This window comes from Syngnathus floridae, chromosome 13, assembly GCF_059516105.1.
Source record: "Syngnathus floridae isolate MCC-2025c chromosome 13, RoL_Sflo_1.0, whole genome shotgun sequence".
In the NCBI taxonomy this organism is placed as follows: domain Eukaryota; kingdom Metazoa; phylum Chordata; class Actinopteri; order Syngnathiformes; family Syngnathidae; genus Syngnathus; species Syngnathus floridae.
The window spans coordinates 4,018,074-4,029,745 of record NC_142425.1 but is presented as its reverse complement, the minus strand read 5'-3'; positions in this window follow the sequence as shown (position 1 = coordinate 4,029,745).

Below are 11,672 nucleotides of genomic sequence, written 5' to 3'. Positions count from 1 at the left end.
TGGTGTTATGCTTCGACTGAAAACAACAGTGGCAATTTGGTGCCACTCTGTGATATAGTTTCAAGTAAGATTTTATTAAAATGGTGGCCTAAAATCTTCAGTAAAATACTTTCTCCTCCAACACACCTGATTGGAATGATCAGGATTGTTACCATGCTTGTGCAGAGCGCACTGTGCCCACCTTTTGAATCATCTATTTTGAGACATTCAGGGAAACGACGTGGCTCTTGTAGAACCGGGCTTCTCTACCCTCAATCTATAACATTGTAAACAGGCTAACCCTTGAGGCTCAAAGTTGGAGAACAAAGTATTATTTGAACGTTATAACGGTAGCAGGTCACCACGGAGGTGGCCATGACTAAAATTATCATTTTCTTAGCGCTCCACTTGAGTTAAATAAGGAGTGATGTGCTGAGGGGCAAAAAAAATCCAAACCACACCATAATTACAGCCAACTAATCACTCCATTTAACATTCATCTTTTCTTTTTGTCCAACGTGTACAAAGGCTTAAGGATGGCTAATTGGCCAAGAGGAATCAATCAAATTTGTCCAGACTCGGGAAGAAAAGTGCCTTTCAACATATGGAGATATTATGGTCTTACATTCTGGACGGAATAATTTTCTGATAACATAGAGACCGTTCTTGTTAAAAGGCAAGAGAAAGGAAAAGCTCGCCGAGTGAGCAGAGACTCAATGTGCTTCTTTGTGAGCCTGCACACTAAGATAAAACAACTGTTGGCCGAGCGAGCAGTCGTCGCAGCTTTGTGCGAGTGCGATTCACAAGACTTCTGCCGTTGTCTGGGAAACAAAAACACAGCTAACACGGATTTCATATGGCTCAACTGCTGAAGTCGATTGGCGTTGAGGTTCCGATGCGATTGCGAAGGTCCCCAGGAAACTGCGCCCTGATGGTTGAAAAAGATTCTTGGTCTCACCCTGATTCTTGGCAACTTTGTACGAATAATTTTGCCCGAGGCACTCTTCAAAGCAATACTTTTGCAAATGGCTTCAAGAATGTCCATTGCTCTGAAGAGGCAGTTTCTAAACCTACTGAACATTGGGGCTGTGTAATGTTTTGTTTTTTATGGCTTATACAAATTCCAAATGTCAAGGAAGAGAAATCCCACTCAAATATGAGACAGCGCGTCAGAGGTGATATTGCAAAATGCTTTGGTCGTTTCTTAATTAATTGTGCATTCTCTCTCCAGAATTTGATTATTTCTCAAGGGTGATGTTGCAAGGAAAGGAGCGAGAAATAAATAAACCATCGCCGTAAATGTGATGTAGTGGGAGGTGAGCTCCGGTTGCTGTGGATCGCTCAGAGAGAAGAGGCTCATTACATGTGAAACTTTTAGAAAACACATTCAGGCATCAAATGTCATCTGGCCAAGAATAACCAACAGCGCCCACTCCAATATTTCAGCAATTTTTTTTTTTTTACTTTCTGGAAAGATTTCCAAGAATCAGTTCATGGCCAACTCCAAGAAATAAAATAACGGCCATTGGGAGCTGACCTATTGTGACTTCTTAGCCCCAGACTAGAGATGCTTTTAGAACACACCGACAAACGTCAGGTCATCAGAGATTAATTAGCTTTCTGAAACCCGGCCAGCAGATGTCAAGGTAATCTTTGAATGCATGCTGTAGAGGTCAACGTAATATCTCAGAACAAAGAATGTAACTCACCCATGAATAAGGGGCCGCTGTGCGTCTGAGCTGTCTGTCATGCAGTGCATGCGGTTATGCAACTATGTATTTCCATTACATATTTATGTATATATGCACCTAAGATTTGAGCTAAAATATGACTCAAAGTTCAAAGTATAAGAGTACATAGTCTTATACTATGTAGTATATAGTCCTACTTTGTTGATAGTGAGAGCTGTCAAAATTGTTCACCTGCAAATTATTTATCGGGAAGTGAGCTGGCGAGCCAACCCAATGTGAATATTCCACTAATCACCCACAGATGTCACAATGCTGTTTTTTTTTTCCCCTTTCTGTTGCAGTTTCCATAGAGAGTGGCGGTGGGTGGGTCTCCTGTGTCATACCTGATGGCAATTGTCATTAGCAGGCTACTTAAACAGAAACCAGAAAAAGACAGTTGTTGCTAGCCAGTCTGCTACAATGTTGCAACCTCAACTTCTTGGTTTTCGCCAGTAGCTCTCTTTCATCTCCTTTTTGAAAACACCATTTTGATTTTAAATTTTGTAGTGGCCGTTTAAAGATCATTGCCAAAATTGCATCAAAAAGTTTAACTTGCCAATTTTCCATTGTGCACAACACTGCTCATGTGGAAAATTTGTCAGGATCAAATCTATTCTTCATAGCAGGGGTTTTCAACTGCTTTTGTCCAAGGGACCACCATTATAACCAAGAAGCAACTCGGAGACCACTGCTTTGGTAGAATATTATTTTGCACTGAAGGAGGATAGACCAATACAGGATATTTATTTGCATCTGTATGTCTATTTTGGGAATCTCAGCTACATTTGACATAATTTGGATGGATAAATGATTCACAAAATTAGCTGGAAAATAAATCAAGTCTAAATTGACTTGAGGATTGAACCCACCACCTGGAACGTTGAAGATTTTCACTCTATAACAGAGCCACACCCCTTGTAACTTTGCTTGGGGAGGGCGGAACCTGTTCAAATATGCTACACGGTGAAAACAACCCAAGAAGACAAAAAAAGTAAATTGATGCTGCCATGAATGGATTCTGCCAGGCCCTACTGGGAGCAAAATATATAAATATAAAATGCCTTGCTCAAGGACACTTTGACATGATCACCGGGCTTGAGGATTGAACCCAGCATCTACAAGTTTGGAGACAACCACTCAACGACTGACCCACGTGAAAAAGTCAGGAATTGCCGTTGGCAAGAAAATGTTGATGGCTAAGAATCTGAAAATGAGAGGGGGGACTTATTCTCACGGGTTGATTTAGTGTAATAGGGCTGCTGTTAGAATTAGTAGTCCCTGTAACTTTGCTTGGGGAGGGGGGCGCCTGTTCAAATTTGCTACACTTGGTGAAAACACTCCCAGGAAGACAGAAAAAGTCAATTGATTGTTCACAAAACTAGCTGGAACATAAATCAAGTATGTAATAAATCAATTTTATTTTTAAAAATGCTACAATTATTTTCCATTTCCAATTTCGCGGACCATCTGCAATGGCGCCACAGACCACGAGAGGGCTGTGGACCACCTGTTGGCAATCTCTGCACATGTGATGAAGTTAAATTCATAAATAAGTGGTTAGCAACTTCCCATGTTTGCCTTTCAGTTCTCAAGTTTTGGTTTTGCATTTTGGGAACTCTTGCTTGCTCTAGCATTTCAAAGCCATTCCTTTTTGAATACGTAACAGTATGAGAATGTATTTTTTCAAGTTGCCCTCCCAACCCTGTTGCGAAAGATCAGAAAATGTCGCCAGATGGGCCTTTTACACATGAGCACTGATGCCATAACATCAGGTCTGCTTTCATAAGCAGGTGCGGTGCTTGAATAAAAGCCTCGTCAAATTGGCAATTAGTATGTTTTGAAAAATGTTCCTGCAGCCATTAATTGCAGCTCCACACGCTCTGAGGTCAGCTACTACCTGCTTACGTTTTTTTCTTTTTGCAGGTGTGCCTCTTTGATGATGTTCACAATTAATGTTCCTGCTTTTTTCAACGGAGGCGTGCCTTACTTTCCAGCATCAAGCAAAAAAAAAAAATGGTGTGCTTTTAATGAATAGCACTGCATTTTTTTTTTTTTTTTAAAGGTAGAAGTCAAAACCTCCTGTAAATGTGTGATCACGTAACCCAACTCCCTTGGTTGTGGAGGAAGGTCAGTAAGGGCTAAAGTTTGTCTTCCGTTGCCCGACAATTGGCTGAATCAATTTCAAAGGCAAAATGATTCTGACTGTGGAGGCGAGGGAGTCGGTCGGTTGGGGGTGGGGGGGTACGAACACTCCTTCCAGGTAAAGTCAAGCCATTCAGAGCTGAGGGTCATCAAGAGAGGAGACTCCCGGGAGCTCGCCTCGTGATTCTATCTCAATGCATGTGGGACAGCTCAAGGTTACATGTAGTTCACACAACACCCTGGACGAGAGCGCTGCCCTTAAGTTGGAGGAACAGAAGCACTGATGAAAATCTGCAATTCGTCGCACAAATACAAAGGAATGTACAGAAAACCACCAAAGAGTTTAGCAAATTTGTTTTCTGGACCAAGAGCTCCCAAAAAGGTCATGATGAATTGCTATTTAGGAAATAAATGAATAAAAAAAAACAGCTGAGTAGATGCTATCTATGACCTTGACCTTTAACGCTGAAGCTGCTTCCTACAAAAAGGTCTGGAGTTGGACTAAAATGGTGGGGAAAAAAGTGTTGCTGTGCTTTGAGTCTAGTTGCAGATAAACAAATAGTTGCAGCAAAATATGGCCTCTGCTTGTGATTTGAAGAGAGTGTGAAAGGAAACAAGCACTCGTGCCTATTTTAGCTCATCAAAAGCGGTCCACACACCGGATTGAGCGATGGCCGCTCATTTGATGCTTACGGACGAGCCACCGACGAGGCTCGTTAATACAAAGCCAATCGAAGGGGCGATGTTAACAGCCGCTTTGAAATTTGCTCGTATATGCCATTGCCCCGTTTGTTTTGTCATAGGGATTTTACATGAAAGGCTCCTGGCTGCCTTCCCTGAGAGCAGCCGACGGGGAACCCGTCAGGCAATTTGTAGTCATCGGGCTCATGTGTCAAATATTGCTTTTTTGTGCACTTTAAAAGTTCAACATGGAACACTTGCAGGAAATGTTGACCTGAACGTTTTGGGAGGAAGATGCACTACTTCCGGACACATTGTGGCCTGTATGATTCCCGCTTGAAATATTCAATTTCAATCCCAACAGACTAGAGCATTTTTCAATTTGGTTGTGCTTTTTTTTTTTTTTTTTCAGTTCCGCAAGAGAAACAGCTGTCTCTGATGAATGTCTCAGAGATTGTTATTATTATTATTTTTTTTGTGCTGGATACCAAGAATGTCATTGTTCTGTCAAATTTATTGACTCTGTTCCAGGAGCAATTTAATGAGATACACTCGAGGTTCTTTTTTGATCCATTTGCCAAAACTATGAATGACAATACATGGAAATGATTTGTCTTGGGTTCAGTCGCTCGAAGCATTCTTCATCGTGTGTGTATAATTGCGCTCACAAAAATAGCCTCGCTATTTCCATGAGATGTTCGTCTTGGATTCCAAATGTCATTTGTGGGTCTTGTGGGAAATTGTTTCCTGTCTGCATGTGCATGGCTGCCTGCACAACCGCTGACACGTCACACATATGACTTGAGAGGGATGCCTTTGCAATTAAATCCAAGCCCAAAAAAAGCACTTGTTAAAATGAGACTTCCGGATGTGTGCTGTTATTTACTTTCCGACTTGAGTGAGAAAAAATATGAAGTGTGCAGGGAAGGAGCATCCAGGCCCTGCATGCTCTAGAGTGCTCACTTGAAAAGCACAAAAGCATATCGAAGGAGCTCTTGCAGCAGCTTCACTGTGAAATTGATTTGAACTGAAATTGATTATTTAATCCGAGACATACGGATGGATCATTTGTTTCTAATCTCCGCCCACCGTCAATAGCCTGTCTACAGTGCTCCAGCTCTTGTTTACCAATCACATTCCAATACTAAGGCGTTACCATGGGCGGCTATCATTCCTTCAAAGCCAAAGCTGAAGAAAAAGAAGATGAAAATGATGATTGAGTGTAGCATGAGCATCATTTGTGGCTATTGTTGGCACTCTGAGAAGCCGTCATGTTATTGATTCTTAGCGCCAATCAGAGACTTGAAAGGCATACAATGGTGTCTGATTGGCTGCCTTCCGTTTGTTTGTTTGTCAGAGCAAGTTCATTAAGCAAGCTCTTTGCTATGCATATTGGGCCCTTTGATTGCGTCAACATGAGCTTGCAAGCAGCCGCGTGCCGTACATGACAAGTTGCACGGCGGCGTCTCGAGTGTCCCCGACGCTTTGCTCGCATGATAATCTTGCCGGCGCTGCGTACTTTTGATTTGGGTGCTTGCATCCTTGAGATGAGCTCTTTTTACCATCAAGAGGAAGTTTTAATTATCAAGCTCAAGAATGTCAAGGCTTAAACACAATCCTGTTGTTTTCTTCAGATGAAACGTTCGTTGCAAATAAATGTCCACATACCAGACATTGTGTTTAGTTTGAAGTTCTGAAGAGCAATTGACCTTGTTTTTATTTTGCCTTCATCTTGTTGGGGAAACCATAACCATAATACCAATTTATGATCAGTAAGTGAAACAAAATGCCGCCCCCCTAAAAAAAAAAAAAAGCCTGTAAAAAGACAAAATTAAAGTATTTGAACAAGGTAATACCATTTAAACTCTGTTTGCCTTTATTGTTCTTGTCATAAGACCTCTCTGCATTTCATTCCATTTCATTTCATTTTATTTTATAGACTTTCTTGTCCCCAAAAGGGACATTTGTCCTGACCACTCAGTGTCAGAGTGCAGGTAGCAATATCCACGCATACATGCCTGTGCTCTTTCATTGGAACGCGGCAGTAAGCCTCCAAGAAAAGCATTAGTCCGCAACAACTCGCTTGCTCACAACAAAGAATAATCCAAGCAATGCAGGCTTTAACTGGACCCAGAGAATATTTCATTGAATCATTTTCACAATGTTCTAACTTTGAGTCAATACAGGGCTTATGCACAACTTCAAGCAAAATAAAAGAAATATGACTATGTGCATTTTATGAACGATGTACAGTTCCGGTTCCTTGTAGCAATGAAAGTGCTGAAATATGCTCGTTGATTTTCTAACCCTTCAAATGTATGAGAAGCCCATCATTTCCAATTCCCACCTTGGGGGAGATTATCTGAAGAGTTGTCAAAAACATGTGAGCATCCATAATGATAACACTAACAGGAAAGCAAAATGAACGTCAGGACAGATGTAAGCGAAAAGCACGCCGACAAAGATTGGTGGGACCTGCCTTTGCAGGCACTCAGCGACAGCCAGCGCAATAATTGATCATTTTCTGTCAACGAGCAGAATGGGACTCGCATGCAAAACAGATGCTACGGTGAGACGGTTGCATGGTTGTCCGCTTCCATTCAAGAAAAAGATCAGAAATATCTCATCTCCTTCGCATTAGCACAAGGGTGTCAAACTCATTTTTATAACGGGCCACTTTGTAGTTACGGCTTCCCTCAGAGGGCCGTTATGACAGTGATACCAAATAAATGTTTAATCGTCTCATATGAATACATATACACAACAAATAGAAGGATTACTAGTTTTGAAATCAGAACTAATGTTTTCTTCAGTTATTGTTCAAATTGCTGTAAAAAGGGTAAAACAATTCTTAGAAAATCTCAACATTATTATTTATCACACAAGCAAATTAAAAAGTATGGTACAGGTTTTATCAAGAATCATAGGAGTTGACATGAGTTGATCTCGCGGGTCATATAGAATGACATGTGGGTCTGGTTCCGGCCCCCGGGCCTTGGGTTTGACACCTATGATCCTTCAAATGTGGTCGTGACATGGGGCTTTCCTGAATAAGTAGTACGTTTACATTTAATGTATTTTGCTGACTGCAGTTTTCAAACAAGAAGGCACACTTTTCAAAATGCTTACATTTCCCCTTAAATCGACAGAGCGCCAAAGAAAGCAGCCTTAGATTGGAATTTATTCCTGTTTATATACGAATTGAAGAGGAATAATGTTTGATTTGTTTGCTAAATAGGTTGTTTCCCTTCATGTGCGCCTATATATAGAAATTTTTCAAAATCGGCCTGTTCATTGAGACCGCGCTTCTAATAAACTGCACCTAATGGTCCAACGAATATGCTTAATGCTTGAATATTCTGTCATTTATATCAGTTTGATCACTAATTAAGGCAATCACTGGGTCGGGATGAGTGGAAAAACCCTTTTGTCTGACATCTCTGCCTTTTATCTTTGGCACATCACGTAAGAATTAGCAGAGTACATCAATCCGAGTACTTACTTCCAGACAATTTTGTTGTTAGGATATTATGCACTGGACTTCATTGTATTATCCCCGACATCAGCCAGATTGATAACAAAATGATTAACAAAATGATGTTATGAAAGCCAAATAGAATCTTCTGGCAGATTTGTTTTGACTAAGAAGTGCTTGTTAGATTGTGAAGCAGCAAAAGAACGGGGCTCCGCTTCTCCACATCTGATATGGCGACGACATGGACAGCGTTCATTACTCAAAGAAGCGTCCTTGGAGGTCGATACTCCGGTCTTCCCGCAGGTCTTCCATAAAATTTAGATCATAGCAGCCTGCTTCAGTCGAGATCCAAAGTTTTTTGAGGAACTTTTTAAACTTTCCATTCACAGGATTCATCTTATTCTAACTTCATCGGCAATTGCGTTGGAGTGCCTTTGGTATTGTCATTTGCACTCAGCAGCGGTAGAAAAAAAAAAAAAAAAAAACATGGAATAAGCAAAACATGAAAAAAGGTGTTTGCAAAACGTGCACGACACCACAATGATTCAATTGTAATTATTGTTGTTTAGCATATCAACGGCTAATCCATTTTCTGGATTCATTAGCAGGTGCAAGTTTGGAGGCCTGAAATTTATGCAAAGAAGCACAATCCAAGGCTGCCTTTAATAAAATGAATTTGGAAAATGTGATTCGTGATTTGATGACCAAATACTTCCCGAGTAATGCCCCGCTCCCCCCGTGCCTCATTCCAGTGCTGAGAACACGTCACAGCGAAATATTGTCTAATAAGAGATACACAGGAAAGCCCTAAAGCAATTCTTTGGTAATTGCTGCTGCTGCTGCCTAAAATGAGTCTCCGGGACCAGGCTGATTAGCTTTTTTGTATTTTTTTTTTTTCTCCTTTCCCCACTGTAAAGGCACCTCCATCAGGCAGGCAGGCAGGCAGGCAGGCAGGCAGGCAGTCACTCAATGGGCGGAATGACACTTTCACATTCAATTAAGCCTGATTGAATGTTGCTGTGTCCCGCTGTACGTTTCTCAACTCTCCAGACTCATCCCAGCTCCAACTTACTTGACGTTCAACTCACTTAACTTCAAATTGCGATGATTGACAGTCACTGGCATTTATGGACTGTGTGAAATCAAACACAAAGAAGTTCGACCGCCCGCCCGCCTGCTCTTGTTAAATATTGAGTGCTATCTATAATTAAAGTGATATGAATATGGAGAAGTAATTACATTTCTTTCTGTTCATCTCCCCTGTTTTCTCCCATGGGAACTTGGGTAAATGTTCATGCATGTGACCGATTAACTCGTCAAGCAGTTTAGTGCACTGGCGTGCCATCGCTGCATTGTTTGATAAATGGACACGGTTATAATTACCAATAAGCACGGTCGGTTGTTTACTAGACGTCTGAAAGTGGTCGGTGGCAGAAAAATGTTTGGAGACTGCTGCTCGAACATGTGCGAGTCAATTCGTGATGGAAAAAACAAAAGTCATTTTGAGGGGGAAACTGAAATAAAGTCATTGCAAAAGAATGCCAAGCCTCATTTATTCGTCTGTGTCCAGATTGTACCAATCACATTGAAGCTCGAGGGAGCAGCAGCAGCGGCGGCTTGTAGAGTTCAAATAAAATTCTGATTTGAAAAATAATCAATGAAACATAAGTTGTTTTTTTTTTAATAAAAAAAATAAAAGCAACGCACTGTTTCTGATGGCTAAGTGTTGAAGGTTTGTTGAAGTGCCGCTAGTACAAATAAAGCAAAGTGTGATACCGGAGATAAGTTGCAAAGACGTTGGTATTAATGTGAAAACAAAAAGACGTGACCGTTAGGCTGGCACACAAACAACACTTGAATCCATCTTTCAATTTACACCCGATGAATGGAACTCATCGCGACATCATCCGGCTAATCACAAATGATTTGTCCTTGTATATTCAACGGGCCAAAATTTGAATCTGCGATGATCATGGGGAACCGGACGGTCCGATGTCGGGAGAATTATCTGTTTTCTTTTCTTCTTGAAATAGGAGAATGAGCAGTGCTGGTATTGATCTTCACGGAGCTCCTTTTGTTCTCTCAAGTAATAAAGAAGGCTATTGATTTATCGGTGGGCGACACGTACCTTTGGCCTCGCCTACTCTGGTCTGTTTTGTTCCACTATGTGGACCCACGAGAACAAGAAAAAAGTTGGCCTTTTTGTGAGCCTTCAACCGTACCGCTGCTTAATGTACAACCACACAATACTACGTGTCATTAATAGCCTAGCTTTCCGAAGATGCATCGATTGGGTCGAGTGCATTTCTCTTCAATTTCTTTTTCCTCTGCACTGAGTGCCTTCTTTTTGTGGATTCGAATAATGTGGATTTTCTTATATCTCTAATGTAAAAGCCGCATTTCATCTTGAGTGATCGTAATAGGGGCTGAGCAATCACAATTGCCATATAAACAGAGCATAATGACAGAAGGAAGTGAAAAAGCGACTCTCGGTCGTTGCGCACATTGAAAGACTGCTAAAAGCACAAAATGACAAGTAGACATGCTTTGAGGGCGGTGTGATGTAAATTGGTTGATGTGTTCTAACAGATGAAGAACGACTTGTTTCAGACACATTTTCAGGACAAAACTTGCCCGTGTATTTGGGATGCCACGGGTAAGGAATGGTAAGCAATGGTAAGCATGGGTAGCCAGTCATTAACCGGTTGGGTCAGTGACATTTCTCAACAGATCTCTCAATTAGTCTCGGTGGTGAAATCGCTCGCGCCTGGCCCGCTCGCCGTGACTTTGAGTATTGCTGAGGGTTCCATTTTCAACCTTCATGAATCTTTCATGCCATCCTCGCTCCTACTTTTCACATTTGTCAGAAGTAGATTACATAATTGGCAACACTTTAGTCGGAGCCACGACATCAAGTTCACACATCACCCTTCATAATATTTCATTGGGGATTATATAGTTGTCAAACCCAAGGTCCGGGGGCCAGATGCGGCCTGCCACATCATTTTATGCGGCCCGCAAAGACAAATTGTGCATCAACTTGTGTCAATACTAAAATTAAAAATTGCCTTTACTTTAAAAAAAATAAAGATATTGCTAGCAATTTTTATTACCATTCATCTTTTTAAAATATTTGAACAGTTTTTACTAGTCCCTGGTTTCAAAACTAGTTATTCATGAATTTGGTATATACTGTATACTGTATATACACATATATGTATAAGGCAGTGACAGTCATAATGGCCCTCCGAAGGGAACTTTGACTATGAGGTGGCTTGCGACAAAAATGAGTTTGACGCCCCTGGGATAAGCCGAAGAGAAAAATTTCGCTGGGTTTTAACAGTCAAAATGAGATGTGTTGCTGAATATTGAGTGAATTGTGGCTTTTCAGTCACTGAATGACTGTTTTGAGAGCTCGGTTCTGCAGGTCAAACACGGTTTTGTTTGGGTTCAGACGAGGAGGCCGCCACTCATGTGCTACAGTGTCACATGGAAACACTTCACTTGAAGACAATTTGCGAGTGTCAGAAGTCAACATATCCATTTGCCTGCCTCTGAAAGGGTGGAGAAAAAATAAAAGTTTTCCAGAATATTGTTGTGCAAGTGTTCCACTATGGCATATCAAGTACCGGATTGATATACATGGTCAAACTGTTTTTACCATG